The following is a 20,410-nucleotide window of genomic DNA, read 5'->3' as shown; positions in this document are numbered from 1 at the left end:
CTGGGGGAGAGGGGGGATCGGGTTGTCAGTGGGCGGGTCTCCGTTGTCTGCCATCACCAATGAGAGGTGGTGCGAGTGGCTGCACTGCGTCTCATAAACCTTAAGCTGATTTACATGGAACCATCCTGACTTTCCTTTAGGATACGTTATTTTATAAACTGAGGGGCTTACTTTGTCCGAGAGCGAATCGGGTCCTGCAAATTTAGGGGAGAGGAATGAGCTAGGGTTGTATAAGGTGATCATTACTTGCTGTCCGACAGTATACTCTGTCGGGTGTACTGTTTTATCAAAGCAGGCCTAATTCTGCTTTTCTTTAGCGCCTAGTCGAACAGCTGCAGCGAGCTGTGCTGCTTTAATATTCTCTACCATGTGCTGGACTGCTTTCTCATGGATCAGGGCGGTGACTGCGGGGCTGGTCAAATCAAGTCCAAATAAATACTCGGTACCCTTCATGGGTCGTCCGGTCATGAGGGTATGGGGGGTATAACCTGTCGAACTCGACACCATGTTTCTAATAAACATCAGTGCGAATGGGAGCACTGTGTCCCATGTTGTGTTGTGCTGCTGCACCATTTTTCTAAGCATGGCCTTTAGTGTCCGATTCATGCATTCCACAATGCCGCTGGACTGCGGGTGATACGCAATGTGGAACTTTTGCTTTATACCAAATATCGTCATCACATTTTTCATGACCCTGCCCGTAAAGTGCGAACCTTGCTCCGACTCAATACTACGGGGGAGTCCCATCTCGTAAAAATTTGTTCGGTTAAGATCTTTTCCGTGGCCTTGGCTGTATTTGTCCTCGAGGGGAAAGCTTCAACCCATTTCGTAAATGTGTCGATTACCACTGACACATACTTGCATCCATTTCTGCAGGGGGGAATGGAGCAATATAATCTAATTGAAGATTTGTCCACGGGCCATTTAAATGTGTCATAGCTGGGCTTTTTTCGCGTACCTATCTGGGTTGTTTTGTGCACAAATCAGGCAGTTTTCAACCTAATGAGATACGTCGGTTTTCAAATCAGGCCACCAGCAAAGGGGTCTGAGGTGGGCAAGGGTGGATTCAATCCCTTGGTGTCCATGTCCGTCATGGAACTTCCAAATTATCTCATTCCTGTCCTGGGTGGGGACCACATAATTCCATCCTTTAAAACGATTCCCTCATGGATTGTCAAGGAACTCTCAAACTTTTCGTAGGGCGCTGGGAAGTTTCCTTTTCAAGTTTCCTTCAATGTCTCGTCGTCCTTCTGTGCTTGGGCTAAGTCTTGAATGTTCGGCTGTGAGACCTGAACTTCGTGTACTGGGGCAGTCTCGGGGGGTTGCCATAGGTGGCCATGTCGTGAGCCTGCCTTCGCTCGGTCGCCTGCTTTCACATTACCGGGTGGGGAGGGACGATAGTGACTTCTAATTTTAACGATGCCATATTTCCTGCCTTTAGCTGTCTGAAGGATATGTTTGAGCAGGGGGGCTGAGGGTAGAGGTTTTCCGTCGGCCGAAATAAATCCTCTTGATTCCCACGGGTAGGAATTCTGTTAGGCTGTTGCAGACGTACAAACTGCTGGGGTCAGGAATGGATCGGGGTGCTGGACAATGTAAGCAATGGCTGCTAACTCGGCTGCCTGCGAACCTAAGTGTCCAGGCAACTTTAAAGCGATCTCTTCTAAAGCGCATCCCTGTGTATCCTCTACATAAATACCACATCCTGTGATTCGTTGTCCATCAAGGACTGTGGAGGAGCCATCTACATAAATTCTCAAAGCTTTGTCTGTGAGCTAGGGCGTCTGTGGTCGGGTGCCTGTCTTTTTTGGTACCGACTTGGGCTATGATCTCGCACTCATGTGGGGTTCCTGCGAAGTGCAAATTATCGGTCAGAAACGTGTGCGTTTTTGTCCGTTTTACGGTAATGTCGCATCCTTGTAGGAGTCGGGTCCATCGCGCTGCTCAAATTTGGCTTACTGTGCCGTCTTTTAGTCTGCCGTCCAATAAAAGCTGTGTTTAGGGTGTGCTCGGTCAAAATGGTGACTGGGTTGAGTCCGGTTATGTATGAGAAGTACTGTACCGTCCAGAAAACTGCTAACAGGTCCCTTTCGCAGGCTGAAAACCCCTGTTCCACTGGATCTAAGACTTTCCTGCAGGAGTACGGCTGAAAGGGTTCGGTCTGTGGTCGCTACCTCTGTCGCGTACGGGGAGTGGGGATCTGGAGCTTGCAAAGCGGGGGCTGTGCTCAGGGCGCGTTTCAATGCATCCACGGCATCTGTGTGCTGTGGAAGCCATTTCCATGGGGCCTGTTTCTTTAGGAGCTCGGAAAGTGGGGCTGCTTTTGTGGCGAATCCATCTGTGTGGTTTCTACAATATCCAACCAGTCCTAAAAATGACCGGAGTGCTGTAACGTTTTGGGGCAAGGGCAAATTACAATGGAATCTATGCGTTTGAGTTCTTTCTCACGCTTCCCATGCGTAATGACCGTACCTAAGTATGTGACCTTTTTCCTGGAGGATTTGGGCTTTCTTGGGGTTAATTTTGCATCCAATCATTGTGAGCAGTTCTAATAATTCTGATAGATGCAAAATGTGCTCTTCCTTGGTGTCAGTCTGTAGGAGCAAGTCGTCCACATACTGAACAAGGCATTCAGGGTGGGAAAATTTAGATCAGCCTTTTGCCAATTGTCTGTGAAAAATGGAGGGGGAGTTGTGGAAGCCTTGTGGAAGGTACGTCCACATGTACTGCTGTCCCTGGAAAGTGAACGTAAATTTATACTGGCATGCTTTGTCCAGTGGTATGGACCAAAAGCCATTGCTGATATCCGATACTGTAAAAAAATTTGAATGGAATCCCTGTCTCAACATGGTCTCAGGACTCGTGGCAACGGTGGGGGCTGCTAGGGGAGTCACTTTGTTCAATTCTCTGTAGCCGATGGTCAGTTGCCGTGAACCATCAGGTTTTCTGACTGGCCAAATCGGGGCATTGTTCGTCGATGCTGCGGGTCGAATCACTCCTTGGTTCAATAAGCTTTTAATTACCTTGGCTATCTCTCGCTCGGCTTGCTGGGGGAAGCCGTACTGTTTCTGGGGCTTAGGATCGGGACCTGTAATGTTTGCTACTCCTTGGATTTTGCCGCAGTCGTGCTTGTGCTGGGCAAATGCTGCTTTATGTCTTTTCAAGACCTCTCTAATCGCTCTGTCTGTGGTAATGGTTTGTGGATCAAACCAGTACTCTCCTACTGAGCTGATTCTATGGGCATAATCTCCTACGTGAACGTGGCGGGGGCTTGCGCTGCTCTAGCCATTTTCCATCTGCATTTGTTGACTAGGTCGAATGAAAGGTTGTGTGTACTCATGAAATCGATGCCTAGGATGTGTTCTGCTACCTGGGGTAAATCTACTAAAACGACCGAGTGTTTTGTTTGAATATTACCGAGTTGTACGTCCACAGGGGCTGTGATGTGTCCCTGCTGGAGGTGACCTGTAAAGCCACTAAGGGTAATGGTATCCGTAGTGGGCCATATCTCTTTCTGGAACATGATGGAGGAGTTTAACGTGGATCTGGACCCACCTGTGTCCCAAAGGAACTCTACGGGGTGTCCCCGGACTGTGCCTGCAACTACCGGTCTTCCGGACTTATCCCAAAGGGTATCGCAGACGCAAGTTGGGGAGCCCGAACACCGTCAGTCGGTGCCATTCATGGCCGAATTATCTGGTCGGATGCTAACGCTGTGAATGGGTCTGGCATTGTTTCTGGGGGGGGCGTTTGGGTGCTGATTCCTTTGCTGCTTCGGGGGGCTTGACATTCTCGGGCATAATGTCCTTTGTGTCCGCAATTATAGCATTCCTGTGTCTTGGGGTGCTGCGCGCTACTTCTACCTTCATTTACCCATGCGGGGTCTTGGTGTGCCCTTACTGGATTCATTGTGGTGTCTACTCTCTCATGCTCTGTCTCTTTTTGTACAGACTGTTCCCAAGCTCTGGACAATCGTTTCAGAACCCACACTTCATTGTGTGCTGGGTCTGAGGGGTCGTAACTGGCACATAACCTCTGTCCTGCCTCTGTGGCATGGGATACTAACGTACGGGTCCATTTGGCCGTATTGTCTGCTGATAAATGGGCGCGGGCTAACTCACCGAATACAGCAGTAAAATGGATCCAAAGGCGTCCAACAAACGCTGTTGGATGCTCTCCCTTTTTCTGCCTGCACCAGTTGAGTCCGTCTACCGGATCTCCTCTGTTATATTCTATGGCGTCTAAAATGGCTGTTTTCATCTCTTGGAGGCTACCTCCTCCTACATTTTGTGGGTCGGGAAGGGCTGAACTAATTGACGGGTCAAGGCACATCACTGTGAGCTTTACCTCTTCCTGCTCGTCCAGACCGTACATGAGGGTTTGTTGCTTCACTAGTTCGAAAAAGTGGTGTGGGTCTGAAGTGGGGTGGAACGTCTCTATCTTCTCGTGGGCATCTCTTAACTGGGTGATAGTTAATGGGGTGGTATACACAAAATCGGGTTGGTCTTCCGTGGTAACCCTGCGCTGCGTGGTAATGGGGTTCATTGGGTTGGGTGCTGCCTGTGCAGTCGGTGGTGCGGGTGCTTTTCTTTTCGTGGCCTGGGGGGCTCTATTTTGATTCTCGGTCTCACTTACGTACCGTTGGGCCATTTCACTGAGTTCCTGCCAATCGGGGCCGTCTTCCTGGTCCAGCTGTGGGCCAAAGGTGTCTCTAAACCCATTTTGAAATGATAGCAGGGATTGCAACTTTGCAATTTGTTGCCTGCATTTGGCAAGACCCACTGAACTCTTCCTCTGTTCCATGGTGGAACTGTGGAGTGCTCGGAGGGCTGCCTTTAAATCATCGCACTGTTTCCTTAACTGTTGTACCTACCTGGTTCTCTGTTTCTTCTCTTACCAGTATCGCACGTTGCGTGTCCTGGTAGGCTTTATCATACTGAATCTGGAAGCTGCTGAGGTGGGCGAGACAAGATTGGTGTGCCCTCTTGACATCATCCATTTCCCTGTCCTTCGCCGCTAACTGCTCCCGAAGCTGTACATTTAATCTCTCGCTGTCACTAATGTCTCCCTCTCTACTTCTCTCCTTCTCCTCAAGCTGTCTACGGAGCATCCTCACGACCTCCTCTGTGCCTCGCAATTGTGCCAAGCAGGACACGATTGCCATCGGCTTATGAACCTTGCTTAAACTTTTCTTGTGGATCTCGGTCAGGCTGTCCCACCAAGTCTGTCCTATGCTGCCAGGACCAGTTTCCTCATTTGTGCAAAATTCCGACCATAGGGGCCATCCTTTCCCCTTTAGGTATCTACTAAACTCTTCTTCCCATACGGGACACTGTTCTGATCTATTGGTCGCTGCGACCTCGGGCTCTTGTGGATGCATAAGGCGCTCCATTGCCTTCATGGCCATCCCTACAAATACTTCTGTCTCCCAGAAATTTAGAACAAGGGGGAATAAAGTGGTGGTGCAAACACGGGTACGGTTTAAGCTATTTTCCGGTTTACGCAACTCCCGAAAGTTTCACGCAACAAAATCTATCGAGTTTACCTTGTATCCCTTTGTTAGTACGCATGCAAATTACACACTTCCGAATTCTGGAGGTCTGATCGATACAGGTTTCGCTTGTGGTTTTTTTTACTTTGCCAATTTTGGATTCTAATTCAAATGCTTTTGTGGGTTCTCTCGGAGTGACACAGTCACTTCTGGGTAGAGTCCAATAACTGTTGCCTTTTTCTCCTTTACTCTTTTACTCTGTACTTTCTGTGGCTCTGTTCCAATTATGGCAATCAGTGAATTTGCCCTTCTTTCTATGTTATCTATGTCCTAATGCTCAGAGTCGCCAGGTATCGAATGATACCACCACAAGTTTCAACCGGCTATCGATCAAAGAGCCAAACACCAGTTCAAGGTCAAGGGTACTTTATTTACACACAATTAGTCATGCAACATAAACACTACTAGTTAACTACACCTATCAACTAAGATAACCTGTACTTAACTTCGGGCACCCGGCTTAGGTCAGAGGAACAGTGGCTGCTGTTCGATTCTGGATCTTCTCGAGTCCAAAGGAGTAACTGCTGCTCAGTTAGGCTCATCCGTCTGGTAGCGGGCTTTGAACTTGTAACTTGCTTCTGGTGTTGCTGCACTTGGAGATGGCTGTGACCGGGGTACCAGGTCCAAGAGAGGACGAACATGTGGCGAACTCTTCTTCATTAAACTAGTATGGCAGGGCAGTGGGCACGGGAGCAATAGGTCAGAAGGTGAGAGCATTGAGGGAGAACTAGGGAATAGGGACAGTGTGGCTCTGAGGCAGAGCAGACAGGGAGAAGTTGCTGAACACAGCGGGTCTGGTGGCCTGAAGTGCATATGTTTTAATGCAAGAAGTATTACGGGTAAGGCAGATGAACTTAGAGCTTGGATTAGTACTTGGAACTATGATGTTGTTGCCATTACAGAGACCTGGTTGAGGGAAGGGCAGGATTGGCAGATAAACATTCCAGGATTTAGATGTTTCAGGCGGGATAGAGGGGATGTAAAAGGGGTGGCGGAGTTGCGCTACTGGTTAGGGAGAATATCGCAGCTGTACTACGGGAGGACACCTCCGAGGGCAGTGAGGCTATATGGGTAGAGATCAGGAATAAGAAGGGTGCAATCACAATGTTGGGGGTTGACTACAGGCCTCCCAACAGCCAGTGGGAGATAGAGGAGCAGATAGGTAGACAGATTTTGGGAAAGAGTAAAAACAACAGGGTTGTGGTGATGGGAGACTTCAACTTCCCCAATATTGACTGGGACTCACTTAGTGCCAGGGGCTTAGACGGGGCAGAGTTTGTATGGAGCATCCAGGAGAGCTTCTTAAAACAATATGTAGACAGTCCAACTAGGGAAGGGGCTGTACTGGACCTGGTATTGGGGATTAACCCGGCCAGGTGGTGAAAGTTTCAGTAGGGGAGCATTTCGGGAACAGTGACCACAATTCATTAAGTTTTAAAGTGCTGGTGGACAAGGATAAGAGTGGTCCTAGGGTGAATGTGCTAAATTGGGGGAAGGCTAATGATAACAATATTAGGCGGGAACTGAAGAACCTAGATAGGGGGCGGATGTTTGAGGGTAAATCAACATCTGACATGTGGGAGGCTTTGAAGTGTCAGTTGAAAGGAATTCAGGACCGGCATGTTCCTGTGAGGAAGAAGGATAAATACGGCAATTTTCGGGAACCTTGGATAACGAGAGATATTGTAGGCCTCATCTAAAAGAAAAAGGAGGCATTTGTCAGGCTAAAAGGCTGGGAACAGACAAAGCCTGTATGGAATATATGAAAGTAGGAAGGAACTTAAGCAAGGAGTCAGGAGGGCTAGAAGGGGTCACGAAAAGTCATTGGCAAATAGGGTTAAGGAAAATCCCAAGGCATTTTACACGTCCATAAAAAGCAAGAGGGTAGCCAGGGAAAGGGTTGGCCCACTGAAGGATAGGCAAGGGGATCTATGTGTGGAGCCAGAGGAAATGGGCGTGGTACTAAATGATTACTTTGCATCAGTATTCACAAAAGAGAAGGAATTGGTGGATGTTGAGTCTGGAGAAGGGTGTGTAGATAGCCTGGGTCACATTGAGATCCAAAAAGATGAGGTGTTGGGCATCTTGAAAAATATTAAGGTAGATAAGTCCCCAGGGCCTGATGGGATCTACCCCAGAATACTAAAGGAGGCTCGAGAGGAAATTGCTGAGGCCTTGACAGAAGCCTGTCTTCAGGTGATGTCCCGGAGGACTGGAGAATAGCCAATGTTGTTCCTCTGTTTAAGAAAGGTAGCAAGGATAATCTAGGGACCTATAGGCCGGTGAGCCATACGTCAGTTGTAGGGAAATTACTGGAGAGAATTCTTCGAGACAGGATCGACTCCCATTTGGAAGCAAATGGACATATTAGTGAGAGGCAGCATGGTTTTGTGAAGGGGAGGTCGTGTCTCACTAACTTGATAGAGTTTTTCGAGGAGGTCACAAAGATGATTGATGCAGGTAGGGCAGTGGATGTTGTCTATATGGACTTCAGTAAGGCCTTTGACAAGGTCCCTCATGGTAGACTAGTACAAAAGGTGAAGTCACACGGGATCAGGAGTGAGCTGGCAAGGTGGATACAGAACTGGCTAGATCATAGAAGGCAGAGAGTAGCAATGGAAGGTTGCTTTTCTAATTGGAGGGCTGTGACTAATGGTGTTCCGCAGGGATCAGTGCTGGGACCTTTGCTGTTTGTAGTATATATAAATGATTTGGAGGAAAATGTAACTGGTCTGATTAGTAAGTTTTCAGACGACACAAAGGTTGGTGTAATTGCGGATAGCGATGAGGACTGTCAGAGGATACAGCAGGATTTAGATTGTTTGGAGACTTGGGCGGAGAGATGGCAGATGGAGTTTAATCCGGACAAATGTGAGGTAATGCATTTTGAAGGTCTAATACAGGTAGGGAATATACAGTGAATGGTAGAACCCTCAAGAGTATTGACAGTCAGAGAGATCTAGGTGTACAGGTCCACAGGTCACTGAAAGAGCAACACAGGTGGAGAAGGTAGTCAAGAAGGCATACGGCATGCTTGCCTTCATTGGCTGGAGCATTGAGTATAAGAATTGGCAAGTCATGTTGCAGCCGTATAGAACCTTAGTTAGGCCACACTTGTAGTACAGTGTTCAATTCTGGTCGCCACACTACCGGAAGGATGTGGAGGCTTTAGAGAGGGTGCAGAAGAGATTTACCAGAATGTTGCCTGGTATGGAGGGCATTAGCTATGAGGAGCGGTTGAATAAACTCGGTTTGTTCTCACTGGAACGACGGAGGTTGAGGGGCGACCTGATAGAGGTATACAAAATTATGAGGGGCATAGACAGAGTGGATAGTCAGAGGCTTTTCCCCAGGCTAGAGGGGTCAATTACTAGGGGGCATAGGTTTAAGGTGCGAGGGGCAATGTTTAGAGTAGATGTACGAGGCAAGTTTTTTTACACAGAGGGTAGTGGGTGCCTGGAACCCGCTTCCGGAGGTGGTGGTAGAAGCAGGGACGATAGTGACATTTAAGGGGCACCTTGACAAATACATGAATAGGATAGGAATAGAGGGATACGGACCCAGGAAGTGGAGAAGATTGTAGTTTAGTCGGACAGCATGGTCGGCACGGGCTTGGAGGGCCAAAGGGCCTGTTTCTGTGCTGTACTGTTCTTTGTTCTTTGTTCTTATACTCGGGGTTTTCGTGCTCTTTTGGGCGGTCCTTCGATTTGGGCCTTACTAATTGGGTGATCCCTGATCACTCCGTTCCATTCCTAACCAATAAGTGGGCGGGGATCTGGATGGCTGGGCGTGTCCCAAGCGGTCACTGACCCTGTTGATTACGCGTCCTCTGAACAGGGAGTGGCGCCAAAATGTCTGGGACTGTCCCTATCGCTCAAGTACCAGTCCTTTGTTTTGGTGAAGATGGGCCATCAAATGCTAATCGGCCCCATTACAATGCTAATTGGACAGAGTTTCGATATCGTCTGGACTCCTTGCTCACAAATATGCATTTCAGGCTCTGAGCCAGCCTGAGTCTTTGGCTTGTCCATTTTACCCACTAGGCTTTGCGAGTTTCTCTGTACCCAGTTGTGAGTGGCCATCCCAGATGGTTACAATGGCGTTCAGTTCCTCTTTCGGGGCGGTGGATGCCGTTGCCTGCTCCTCCTCCGCCATTAGGGTCGCCGATCTTTCCCATCCTGGTTCACCTGGACCTCCGCCTCGCCTCCTGGGGTCGCAGGTCCGTCCGCCCATTGCTCCTGCCCCTTTCTCCGCTTCTGCTTCTGACTTCTCTCCGTCCCCTAGAGCTGCTGTTCGCTGGCATTCTCCTTTTTTTCCCCTCGCGTTGTTGCCGTCTTTTGTATTTGGGTGGGTTTTAGGTGGCTTTAGGGCCAAAAACTCAAATAAATTCACTGTTTTGGGTCCAACTGGGAGGAGAACCACCTGATGTGCGTCCGCTCAGCACATCGCCGTCACCGGAGGTCCGACCCTGTCTTTTTTAATGCTTGTAGTAGAGCATGCTGGAGGTCGCTATCTCTGATTAATATTTGAGATGGGGCCTGCTGGAGGCCCCTGTCTCTGTTCAGTGTTTGAGATGGGGCCTGCTGGAGGCCCCTGTCTCTGTTCAGTGTTTGAGATGGGGCCTGCTGGAGGCCCCTGTCTCTGTTCAGTGTTTGAGATGGGGCCTGCTGGAGGCCCCTGTCTCTGTTCAGTGTTTGAGATGGGGCCTGCTGGAGGCCCCTGTCTCTGTTCAGTGTTTGAGATGGGGCCTGCTGGAGGCCCCTGTCTCTGTTCAGTGTTTGAGATGGGGCCTGCTGGAGGCCCCTGTCTCTGTTCAGTGTTTGAGATGGGGCCTGCTGGAGGCCCCTGTCTCTGTTCAGTGTTTGAGATGGGGCTGCTGAAGGCCTCTCGCTTGGTTGGGGACTGCTAGCGGGCCCTACCTCTGCAACATTTCAACTGGCGTCTGCTTAAACAGGTCTCTGTTTAATGTTTGAACTGGCATCTGCTGGAGGCCTATGTCTCTGTTTAATATTTGAGCTGGAGCCTGCTCGAGGTTCCTGGGTCCATTTAATGTTTGAGATGGAGCCTGCTGAAGGCCCCTGTCTCTGATTAATGATTGAGCTGATATCTGCAGGAGAGCTCCATCTATGTTTAATGTTTGATCTGGAGCCTGGTGGAGGCCTAAATCACTGTTTAATGTTTGAGTGGTGTCTGCTGGAGGCCTCTCTCAATGTTTAATGTTTGAACTAGAGGCTGCTGGAGGCTTCAATTCCTGTTTATTGTTTGTACTGGAGCATGTTGGAGGATCCTGTCTTTGTTCAATGTTTGGATTGGGGCCTGCTGGAGGCATCTCTTTCTGCTTAGTGTCTGAGCTTGGGTCTGCTGAAGGCCTCCCTCTGGGTTATTTGAATTAGATCATGCTGGAGGCCTCTGTCTCTGATAAATGTTTCTACCTGAGCCCTCTGTTTCTGTTTCTGTTTAGTGTTTGAGCTGGGGCCTGCTGAAGGCCGCTCGCTTGGTTCGGGCCTGCTAGCGAGCTCTGTCTCTGCAACATTTCAACTGGTGACTGCTGGAGGTCTCTATTTAATGTTTGAGCTGGAGCCTGCTAAAGATCTCTCTCCCTGTTGTTTGAGCTGGAGCTTATTGGAGGCCTCTGTATCTGACTAATGGGGTGCCTGGCGGCGGCATCTATCACTGTTTAATGTTTGAACTGGGTTCTGCTGGAGGTCTCTGTTTCTGTTTAATGTTTGAGCTGGGGCCTGCTGGAGGTCTCTGTTTCTGTTTAATGTTTGAGCTGGGGCCTGCTGGAGGTCTCTGTTTCTGTTTAATGTTTGAGCTGGGGCCTGCTGGAGGTCTCTGTTTCTGTTTAATGTTTGAGCTGGCTCCTGCTGGATGTTATATTACAGAGATATATTATAGATATTACTCATTTGTCTTGCAGAGTTGTATTTAACTTGATGATAAACAGTCCAAGTCTTCCAGTTGATGACAAATTATTTATTGAGTAACAAAATAATATACTTGTGAGTTCTTTCACGTTAATATTTTGACTAGCAATAGAATTAACTAAGATTAGATTAAATTAACAATTATGATAATATACTGCACTCTGATCTGTCACGTCTTTACTCCAGCTACACTACACACACACTAATCATAGAATTTACAGTGCAGAAGGAGGCCATTCGGCCCATCAAGTCTGCACCGGCTCTTGGAAAGAGCACCCTACCCAAGGTCAACACCGCCACCCTATCCCCATAACCCAGTAACCCCACCCAACACTAAGGGCAATTTTGGACACTAAGGGCAATTTATCATGGCCAATCCACCTAACCTGCACATCTTTGGACTGTGGGAGGAAACCGGAGCACCCGGAGGAAACCCACGCACACACTGGGAGGATGTGCAGACTTCGCACAGACAGTGACCCAAGCTGGAATTGAACCTAGGACCCTGGAGCTGTGAAGCAATTGTGCTATCCACAAGGCTACCGTGCTAACCTACAGAAAGAGCGGGGAACTTCTTATCTGGTTCCTGTTAGTGTTGCCATCTAGTGATCATGTGTCTGTACTGACTTCACATTAACTAATCATGTATTAACACATACAGAGATCACTACAACCCCCTTTTTTGTGTTACACTTTTCTATATACATGATAAAGAAAATTGTACATAAGAAACTAAGTATTCTGTCATGCCTTGTACATTAGTTATGAATGAATCAGTCAAATGTTCATAAATTCAGACGATTCGGTTTTCTTCTACATCGAATGGATCTTCTCAATGTGATTGGAGAAGAAAAAACTTTAATGTTCCGCTCTTCACTTTCTTTTTTTAAAAATATGTTTTATTGAAATTTTTTTCCCAAACAACAATTTTTCCCCTCTTACAAAGCAAACGCAACAATAACAATACAGAAATTTTTAACAATACACAAGTAACAAAACCCCTTTATCTTTGACCTAAACTAAACTAAACCGCCCCCCCCTCCCCCCTCCCCCCCCCCCCCCCCCCCCTTCCCCCTGGGTTGCTGCTGCTGGTCATCTGTCTTCCCTCTAACGTTCCCCTAGGTAGTCGAGAAATGGCTGCCACCGCCTGGTGAACCCTTGAGCCGATCCTCTCAGGGCAAACTTTATCTGCTCCAGTTTAATGAACCCCGCCATATCATTTACCCAGGCCTCCAGTCCGGGGGGTTTCGCCTCCTTCCACATGAGTAGGATCCTGCGCCGGGCTACTAGGGACGCAAAGGCCACAACGTCGGCCTCTTTCGCCTCCTGCACTCCCGGCTCTTCCGCAACTCCAAATAGAGCTAACCCCCAGCCTGGTTTGACCCGGGCCTTCACCACCCACGAAATCACTCCCGTCACTCCCTTCCAATACCCTTCCAGTGCCGGGCACGCCCAAAACATATGTGCGTGGTTTGCCGGGCTCCCGCCACACCTCCCACATTTGTCCTCCACTCCAAAGAACCTGCTCAATCTTGCTCCCGTTATGTGTGCTCTATGTAGCACCTTAAATTGAATCAGGCTAAGCCTGGCGCATGAGGAAGAGGAATTTACCCTGCTTAGGGCATCAGCCCACATACCCTCCTCTATCTCCTCCCCTAGTTCTTCTTCCCACTTTCCTTTTAGTTCACCCACCGACTCCTCCCCCTCTTCCCTCATCTCTCGGTAAATCTCTGACACCTTGTCCTCTCCGACCCACACCCCTGAAAGCACCCTGTCCTGTATCCCCTGTGTCGGGAGCAACGGAAATTCCGTCACCTGTTGTCTAGTAAACGCCCTCACCTGCATATATCTCAAGAAATTTCCCCGGGGCAACTTATACTTTTCCTCCAATGCTCCCAAGCTCGCAAAAGTCCCATCTATAAATAAATCTCCCACCCTCCTAATTCCCAACTGGTACCAGCTCTGAAATCCTCCATCCATTCTTCCTGGGGCGATCTGCTCTTCACTTTCAACAGGTTGTTTGATATGCACATGCTGATGTAAAGATTGGTTAAAATTCAAATTTGGAAAGATAGCTTGACGAATGTGCACTTTTAAGATATCACGCCTGTTCCTTCTAAGCAATCCACCAATCTGCAGTTTTAATTATGTAGGATCGTGGTGAGATTTGCATAATAACCAAAGCAGTATCAGACCATCCTCTAACAGGTCATCTGATTCCATCAACATCATCTGCCGTGAGAGGTTTTAGTGGTTTTGAATGTCTATCATAGTAACTTTGTTGTTTCTTACGTAGCTGTTGAACTCTTTTCAACACGCCCAGTTGATCTGGATCACCAACATGAGTTTTCGGTAATGTTCTAATTTCACGATTGTACAACATTTGAGCTGGAGATAAGCCTGAATTCAACAGAGGGGCTCTATATGATTGTAAAGCCAAGTAAAAATCCGATTGAGAATCTCTTGCTTTGTCAACAATTGCTTCACAATATGTACACCTTTCTCCACTTTTCCGTTTGATTGACGAAAATGGGGACTTAAAGTATTGTGATTTAAGTTATATGTTCTAGAAAATTCCCTCCACTCCCAGCTTGCAAAGCACGGACCATTATCTGACAGAACAGTTTGCGGAATGCCATGTCTCGCAAAAATTTCCTTCCATGCTTTGATCACTGCTGTGGAGGTACGATCAGGTAGTCTCATTACTTCCTGAAAGTTGGAATAATACAAGAACATCGTCTTTTCCACTTGCATGGAACAAGTCGATGCCTACTTTCACCCATGGTGAGGTAGCAATGTCATGTTGTTGTAGCGTTTCTTTGCATTGTGCTGGTTGATGCTTTTGACATTATCATTTCTGTGATGTCTTTGTTTATACCCAGCCAGTACACAGCTCTTCGTTTGCACTCCTCGATGCCGAGATGTCCTCCATGAAGTTTGCTGAGCATTTCTGACCTGAGATTTGATGGAATGACAATTCTATTGTTTCTTAATAGTATGCCATCTGCAACAGTAAGTTCTGCTTGAATACTTTGATACTGAGGACAGTGTCCTTTTGGCCACCCATGCTGTACATGATTGATAATTCTAAGCAAGGTTACGTCTTTTTGTGTTTCCTCATGTATCTGCTTCAGCTTTCGATCGGCTGCAGGAAGTGTTTCTCTATATAACTGCAGTTGAGTTTCTACATTGTTGATTGTTTCAAACGGTAGATTCTCGGTATGTATAGATCTTGAGAGTGTACCTGCAATTACAAAATCTTTGCCAGGGGTATAGATTAAAGTAAAATCATACCTCCTGAACTTCATCATCATTCTCTGGAGTCATCGAGCTGCATCTGCCAAAAACCTTGTGATGCGTCGAACTTTGTGAAAATTCAGCTTTTAATCTCTCTCGTACAAGCGCTGGAACTCTTCTGGGCGGATGGATGACAGGCTTTTCATCCTTTTTTAGCAGAATCTTATACTGATATGGTACTGTGCTCTCACCATGAAATACTTCAGGGGATTCACTGAGTAACTGTTGAATGTTGTCTTCCATTCTTGATGTCTCATTTGTGTGCATGAAAATTCTTTGAATTAACTGCAACTCCTTGCATGCCTGAGCACCTAATAAAGAAAATATGTGATCATCCACAATTTTGAAACAAAGTGTTTTCTGCATTTCTTTGTTGACAACTTTTAAATGGCACGAACCATGACACAATCTGATTACCATTATAATCTTTAAATTTGCATGCCGCAGGTAGTATCTTGTAATCTCCTTGGATAGATGGGAGATCCTGACAATTGAGCAAGTTGGTGGAAGCACCAGTGTCAAGCTTGAATAATATCGGGCTGTTATTCACATGTACTGTCGTTGTCCATTCATTGTCGTTATTAATGATGTTAATTCGATGAGGAACCTTCTTTGTTGATTGAAGATCCTTTGTTGTTTCAATGATACCAACAAAAAATTTGTTTTCCAGAGAAAAATTTTCATCATCTTCTGATAAATACATTTGTGAATTTTTATTTTATGTTTTCTCGATGGATCTAACATTGAAATGCGTTTTCAGTGTCGTATTGAGACAAATTGCTGTTGATTTACACTGAGAAGCAAAGTGGTTTAGTTTTGAGCACTTTAAACAACATTTTCCCTGAGCAGGATAATTCCCCTTTAAGTGGGCGTTACCACATCTGTAGCACATCATGATGTCGTCTCTCTGACTCATGAGTAACGTTCGCGCATGCACAGACTTCTGTTGAGTCTCGCATTTCTGAATGAACTGTGCATGTCCTGAGTTGGAATGTGCGCGCCCAAGATAGCTGCCATCCCGAACGTGCTTCGTTGCTGCCTGCGACACCATTTTAACATTCTCAACCTCGTGTGGACTTTAACGCCCTTTTCTCGGTTATAAAATTCCAAGTATTGGTTTTTACTCTGCTCATGTTAAATGCATTTTACAACAGCAGTAATGCAGGAAGGCTTTCATCAGTTAGCCCATACACAATTTGATCTCTGATTAAAGAGTCGTGTGAATCAGCAAAATTACAAGTCTGGGCTAGAAGTTTCAGATCAGTGACAAAGCTAGTGATTGATTCACCGCTTTTCTGTTCAAGCTTATGAAGCCTGAAATGCTCCAGTATTTCATTTGTTTGCATTTTGCAATGATCATCAAATTTTGCAACAATCACTCCAAATTTACTTTTGTCTTCACCTTCGGCATATATGAATGAATTATAAATTTCTATCGCTTGCTGACCTGCCTGACCTGACCTGCAAAGCTATCCGTCTAGCTTCAGAGGCTGTATTTAAGTCATGAGCTTCCAAATAGAGCTGGAATTGCTGTTTAAATAATTTCCAATTAAGATTTAAGTTACTGGTAGCCTTCAGCTGTCTTCGAGCCTGCACATGGTCCATCAAATCAATTTGCTGTTGAGGATCCGTTTGCTGCGAGGACTTCCACAGTCAAACAGTCGGAATCGAAACTTTTTCTTTTCTTTCCTAATCTTATTGCTAGTTGTTCTTAAAACTTGTTTTTACCTGGTACCATGTTATATTACAGAGATGTATTTTAGATATTATTCATTTGTCTTGCTGAGTTGTATTTAACTTGATGATAAACAGTCAAAGTCTTCCAGTTGATGACAAACTATTTATTGAGTAACAAAATAATATGTATTAACACATACAGAGATCACTACACTGGGGGTCTTTGTTTCTGTTTAATGTTTGAGCTGGGGCCTGCTGGAGGTTTGTGTTTCTGTTTAATGTTTCAGCTGGGTTCTGCTGGAGGTCTCTGTTTCTGTTTAATGTTTGAGCTGGGGCCTGCTGGAGGTCTCTGTTTCTGTTTAATGTTTCAGCTGGGTTCTGCTGGAGGTCTCTGTTTCTGTTTAATGTTTCAGCTGGGTTCTGCTGGACGTCTCTGTTTCTGTTTAATGTTTGAGCTGGGTTCTGCTGGAGGTCTCTGTTTCTGTTTAATGTTTAAGCTGGGGCCTGCTGGAGGCCGTTGCCTCTGTGAGAAGTTTGAGTTGGGGGCAATTTTAATGTTTTCACATGATGTGGGTGTCTGATTATTATTGGCTAGGGACCATTGGCTGTCCCACAATCGTTAGTGAGTATGAGCTCCCCCAATGAGGAGGGCGGAGAAATCATTAGCAGAATCACCTGCATAAATAGAGCTGGCCAGTGTGGAACCAGCTATAGAGGAGAGAGCAATAGTGGGGTACTGCTGCTGGTGTATATATGTAATTTTAAATAAAGTTATTTCTTTTGATTCTACAAACTCGTGCTGGATTCTTTGTGGCCCTCACAAAACTGGCGACGAGGGTTAAAGTGAATAGCTGTCTACACTGCTGAAGCCACCTCCCTGGATTTTTGTTGGATACAGGTTGGAAGTTTTTTTTCTGCAGAGTTCCTATCCATGCTACGCAGGATTGCGGAGTACTGTGACTATGGTGAGACCTTGTCAGAAATGTTACGCGACCGTTTGGTTTGCGGTATTAACAATGCGGCCACCCAGAGAAAGTTGTTAGCTGAGCCAACATTGACTTTTCAACAGGCCATTCAAATAGTATTGTCCCGAGAGAGCGCAGAACGAGGAGTGCAGGAGCTCCAGGGAATGGAGGTGCATGCCTTGGGGTGCAACCCCTTCCGTCCAAAAGCCTCTCCCTGCACCCCTGCTGTACCTTGGGTGGGGTGGCATTCGGACGATGTCAGTGGCCACCGGACATTCCTCCCCGAAGGGAGCCTTCTCCAGAACCGATGGATGAGGAGCCATGTCCATGTCACGGTCACCGGTCCTGGGGGCGCGTTCCGACAGAAACTGGGGCCAGCCCAGGGGCTGTACCTTCCATGTGGATGAACCTGCAGCGACTACTCCTGAGGACGTGGAGACGGAGAACGACTGCCTGCAGCTGCATTGTGTGGCAGCTCCCCCTGTGGCCCCCATTAAGGTGACAGTACGGGTCAATGGTCACCCTCTTGAGATGGAGTTGGACACTGGCGCAGCGGTCTCCGTGATCGCCCAGAAGACATTCGACCGCATCAAGCAGGGTATACAGACCCTTACATTAACCGACACACAGGCCAGGTTGGCCACCTACACGGGGGAACATAGAACTGCACAGCACAGTCCAGGCCCTTCGGCCCACGATGTTGTGCCAAACTAGTCTGAAACTAAGTTCAAATCAACCTACTCCCAATCATTCTAGTGCACTCCATATGCCTATCTAATAACCGCTCGAAAGTTCCTAAAGTGTCCGACTCCACTACCATAGCTGGGAGTGCGTTCCACACCCCAACCACTCTCTGAGTAAAGAACCTACCTCTGACATCCCTCCTGTATCTTCCACCATGAACCTTATAGTTATGCCCCCTTGTAACAGCTACATCCACCCAAGGATATAGTCTCTGAAAGTCCACTCTATCTATCCCTCTCATCATCTTATACACCTCAATTAAGTCACCTCTCATCCTCCTTCGCTCCAATGAGAAAAGCCCTCGCTCCCTCAACCTTTCCTCATAAGACCTACCCTCCAATCCAGGCAGCATCCTGGTAAATCTCCTTTGCATCCTTTCCAATGCTTCTACATCCTTCCTATAGTGAGGTGACCAGAACTGCACACACTACTCTAAATGTGATCTAACCAGGGTCCTGTACAGTTGCAGCATAACCTCATGGCTCTTAAACTCAATCTCCCTGTTAATAAACGCTAACACACTATAAGCCTTCTTCACGGCTCTATCCACTTGGGTGGCAACTTTCAGAGATCTATGGACATGAACTCCGAGATCTCTCTGCTCCTCCACAATCTTCAGAACCCTGCCGTTAACCATGTAATCTGCATACAAATATGTCCTACCAAAATGAATCACCTCACACTTATCAGGGTTAAACTCCATCTGCCACTTTTCAGCCCAGCTCTGCATCCTCTCAATGTCTCTTTGCAGCCTACACCAGCCCTCCACATTATCCACTACTCCACCAATCTTGGTGTCATAAGCAAATTTACTAACCCAGCAAATTTACTAACCATTGGACATTGCTGGAACTGTGATGACCCTTGTTGTTTATGGACGCCAGGAGGGATGTTTCCCACTTATTGTGGTGTGCGGCCACAGGCCCAGCCTGTTGGGTCGGGGTTGGGACTGGTTGCACCACTTATGGTTGCAGTGGCAGCACATTCTTCAAACAGGAGGGTTGATGGAGGTACTAGGACAGTACCCAGATGTATTTCAGCCTGGTTTGGAGAAGATAAAAGATAGCCCGTATCCAGGTTGAACCGGGAACCACGCCACACTATTTCCGAGCGTGCCAGTGCTTTACGCTTGCTCGAGAAGGTAGAAGGGGAGACCCCTCATTTGGAGTCCTTGGGTATTCTCAGACCTGCCCGTTACGCTGACTGGGCAGCGTCAATTGTACCTGTAATGAAGCCAGATGCCACAGTTTGCTTGTGCGGTGACTATAAACTTACAGTGAATGCGGCTTCCCGGCTCGACCGATATCCAATGCCCCGCATAGAAGATCTCTACGCGAAGCTTGCAGGCGGACTCTCATTCACGAAATTAGATATGAGTTATGGCTACCTACAGTTGGAGCTGGACCCTGCCTCCTGGCCATATGTAACTAATAATACACACAGGGCCTATACGAATAGACACGGTTGCCCTTTGGATTATCTTCTGCCTGCGCTATCTTTCAACGCGTCATGGAGGGCATCTTGAGAGGTTTATAGTGCGTCGCTGTTTACTTAGATGACCTGTTGATTACGGGAACTTCGGAGCAAGAACATTTGGACAATTCGGAGGCTGTCCTTAGATGCTTCTCAGAGGCTGCAGTCCGTTTACGTCGTACAAAGTGCATCTTTCAAGCAAAGGAAGTAGTCTACCTGGGTTATCGGGTGGACCACGAAGGTTTGCACCCCATCGCAGATTCAACAGGCCCCCGCCCCGACTGACACTTTGCATCTTCATTCTTTACTCGGCATCGTAAATTATTACAGGAAGTTCCGCCCCAATCTGGCAACTCCGCTGGCCCCGTTGCACCTTCTGTTGAAGAAGAATCACACCTGGTTTTGGGGTCAGCCGCAAGAAACCGCTTTCCGGCTGCTGAAACAGTAACTATCATCATCCGGGTTACTAACTCACTACGATCCAGAAAAGCCTTTGCTTTTTTCATACGTGTGATGCATCCACGTATGGTATTGGGGCTGTCCTGTCCCACAAGATGGAGAACGGGGCCGAGCGGCCGATAGCTTTCGCCTCCTGCACATTGACTGCAGCGGAAAAGAAGTACGCGCAGATCGAGAAGGAGGGCCTGGCGGTGGTCTTTGCGGTGAAACGCTTCCACCAGTATTCTTATGGCCGACACTTTACTATCGCGACTGATCATAAGCCTCTGCTGGGACTTTTCCGAGAGGATAAGCCAATACCGCCCATTGCTTCCGCA

General features: G+C 47.3%; 1 long non-coding RNA gene across 1 annotated transcript in view; it reads left to right on the top strand.

Annotated features, from left to right (window-relative positions):
- The window catches only part of LOC140386612 (uncharacterized), a 244,569-nt gene that overhangs the window by 99,519 nt on the left and 124,640 nt on the right, over window positions 1-20,410 (top strand). Inside the window, exon 2 of the long non-coding RNA XR_011933638.1 lies at window positions 14,361-14,490. This is a non-coding gene — a long non-coding RNA (uncharacterized lncRNA). The remainder of the gene's footprint in view (window positions 1-14,360; window positions 14,491-20,410) is intronic.

The sequence above is a fragment of the Scyliorhinus torazame genome, chromosome 12 (genome assembly GCF_047496885.1).
Source record: "Scyliorhinus torazame isolate Kashiwa2021f chromosome 12, sScyTor2.1, whole genome shotgun sequence".
Taxonomy (NCBI): domain Eukaryota; kingdom Metazoa; phylum Chordata; class Chondrichthyes; order Carcharhiniformes; family Scyliorhinidae; genus Scyliorhinus; species Scyliorhinus torazame.
The sequence above is the reverse complement of the archived record's forward strand: the minus strand, read 5'-3'. Positions and strand labels throughout refer to the sequence as shown.